This window comes from Chlorocebus sabaeus, chromosome 8 (assembly GCF_047675955.1).
Source record: "Chlorocebus sabaeus isolate Y175 chromosome 8, mChlSab1.0.hap1, whole genome shotgun sequence".
Taxonomy (NCBI): Eukaryota; Metazoa; Chordata; class Mammalia; order Primates; family Cercopithecidae; genus Chlorocebus; species Chlorocebus sabaeus.
In genome coordinates, this window is record NC_132911.1 from 101,378,224 (window position 1) to 101,381,274 (window position 3,051).

General features: G+C 44.1%; 1 pseudogene; it reads right to left on the reverse strand.

Annotated features, from left to right (window-relative positions):
- Positions 1–796: 796 nt before the first annotated feature.
- Positions 797–1,726, reverse strand: LOC140712325 (small ribosomal subunit protein uS5 pseudogene; annotated as a pseudogene).
- Between the last annotated feature and the right edge of the window lie 1,325 nt (positions 1,727–3,051).

Consider the following 3,051-nt stretch of genomic DNA (forward strand, 5'->3'; position numbering starts at 1 on the left):
GAATTACTGAACTTCAGATAAATGATTCTTCATCACGGAAGATATTAGTTGCCACAGAGTCCTCTGAAGATAAGGCCAGGCAGGCCTTAAATGTGTGAAATACAAATGTGTAAAATGGAAGTTAACAGGTGAGTGCACCCCCACCTAAACGCATTCAGATGTTAAGATATTTGAAAACATTGATCTGGTCATACAAAACCAAAACATAGCTGTATGCAAATCTGGCACACAGATGCCGGCTTTCCTCTCTGGCTCTCAGGTTAAGCAAAGAGATTATTAAAATAATCAAAGATCTGGAAACATTTTTGTTTTTTTCTTAACTACGTGGTTTAATTTTAGACAGCACGGGTTGACTCCCTGCTGTGAAAGATGAGGTGATTACACTCTTAACAATTTCTCCTACCTACATTTTTCTCCATTTCTCTTCTCATTAATTATAATATATTTTACTTTGCCAGGTTATAAACCATCACATCATGTTCTGTAATTATGATACCCCTAGTTACTTAGTTTTTGTTCTATTTTTAAAAGGGTCTAATGCTCATTTCCAGTTCTTTTACCACTCCTACATCCTTGATTTTGATTCATTTCTTTGGCTGGATTTCAACGTCCAATGGTTTCGTTCATTAGAGGCTTACTTCTATATCTTTTACACACTAGATTCTAAGTACTACTTTCCCTCTGTCTTTTCATATTTGAGAAAGCCTGCTTGTTGACTTTATAACTGAACAGTTTTGTTGGACTACACTTTTTTTTTAACAGGCTTAATTCACTTTATTTTACTTGTATAAAAACCTTATGTTGTAGCCACAGCTGGAGCCTGGGTCCTCTGCACGTAGACTCGGGTGGGTCTTGACAAGGTGGTCAGTGAATTCATGATAGGGAGACTTGGTGAATCCAGTCTCCTTCCAGAGGTCGGGGGTCAAGTAGCTGTAGGTCTTGGAGATGGCATCAAAGGTGGCCTTGGCAAAGTTGCCCAGGGTGGCAGTGCAGCCCTCAGCTGAGGTGTGGCAGTCATGGATACTGGCCATCAGCAGCAGCTTCTTAGCTATCAGGGTCCAGACGATGCCAGTGTCCCGGGTGCAGGGATGAGGTGCACCAGCACAGAGCCGCAGCAGCCTGTCAACTTGCAAGGGATGGTGTGGGGCTTGCCCAACTTGTGTCCCCAGTAGCCTCTGCGCACGGGGACAATGGAGAGGCCCCTCAGGTGGCAGTGGCTACCTCCTTGGAGCACTTAACACCCAGACCAACGTGGCCATTGTAGTCCCCTATGGCCACCAACACCTTGAACCTGGTGTGCTGGCCAGCACAGGTCTGCTTTGGCACCAGCATAATCTTCAAAACCTCATGCTTGAGAGAGGCCCCCAGGAAAAACTCAATGATCTCAGACTCCTCGATGGGTAGGGAGAAGAAATAGATCTCCTCCAGGGACTCCAGCTTGGTGATGGGCATCCACTCCTTGGCCTTGGCCTTGCCTCCACAAGCTCTGCGGCCTCGGCCACATCCGTCCCCGATCATGGCAGCAACCCCGGCCGGGGATGCCACTGACGCAGCCTCCGCAGAAGACGCCGCGGTTCCCCATCCCAGGGCCCCTTTCTCTCTCCGCTGCCCCCGCGCCATCTACCATTTGGTGTTTTCTCGGAGAAGAAGCGGGCTACACTTTCTTGTCCTCAGAAGTTAGTGGATATTGCTCCATTCCCTTCTGTACTACAAGCCCAGCCCACTTTCCCTCCTTATAGGAATAAGTCTATTACCATGCATAATATATGAGTATTTTATATATAATATATATATTTTATGAGACTATATATAACATACATATTTCTTATTATTTTACAGTCTATGACCTCCATATTGATTGCCTTCCACTTATTTTAATCTCTTTGTCCGTTTTCTCTGCATTTACTGATTATTATTGTTGTTGTTTTTATCTTTTTTATTTTTTTTTTCCTTTCCAGAGACAGTGTGGTCTCACTCTGTCACTCAGGCTGGAATGCAGTGGTGTGATCATAATTCACTGCAACCTCAAACCCCTGGACTCAAGCAATCCTCCTGCCTCGGCCTCCAGAGTAGCTAGAACTACAGGCATGCGCCACCCCACTGAGCTAATGTTTTGCAGAGGCAGGGTCTCACTATGTTGACCAGGCAGGTCTCAAACTCCGGGGCTCAAGAGATCCTCCCACTTCCGTCTCCCAAAGTGCTGGGATTACAGGCATGAGCCACTGCGCCTGGCCCTGCATTCGCTGATTATTGTCAGCATTTCCTCCATGACACTAATTCTATTTTCAGTCATGTCTATCCCGTTCCCTGCTCTTCCTAAATTACTGATTAGATCTATGGTGGGTGTCTTTGGGGTCTCAATTAGTTTCCTTAGCTCTGAAAATTTCTCCATTCTTTTCATTCTGTTATTTTATTACCTCATTTTGGGGCCTTAGTTTTCTAGAATAATAGTACCATAAAATTATCCTATATCTTTTTTTTTTTTTTTTTTTTTTTTTTGAGATGGAGTTTTGCTCTTGTTGCCCAGGCTGGAGTGCAATGGCATGATCTCGGCTCACTGCAACCTTCACCTCCCAGGTTCAAGCAATTCTCCTGCCTCAGCCTTCCCAAGTAGCTGGGATTATAGGCATGTGCCACCAAGCCCAGCTAATTTTGTGTTTTTAGTAGAGATGGGGTTTCTCCATGTGGGTCAGGCTGGTCTCAAACTCCCGACCTCAGGTGATCTGCCCACCTCAGCCTACCAAAGTGCTGGGATTACAGACGTGAGCCACCGCACCCGGCCAAGTTATCCTATATCTTAAAGTACTTCCAGAGGATCTTTTCTGTTTGTTTGGAGGAGGTATATTTTCATTATTTTAAAAGCTATTTTTCACCTTTAAACACTTGTCTTTTTACACCATGTTTTGTCTTCTTTCTTTCTTCTTTTCTTCTTTTTATTTTTCTCATTCTTCTTCTTTTCCTTCTCCTTCTTTTTCTTCCTGCTCTAATGTGTTTGCTTACTTGCCTTGCCTTTATTTCTTTCATTCTTCTTTTAAATTACATAGCTCTGGC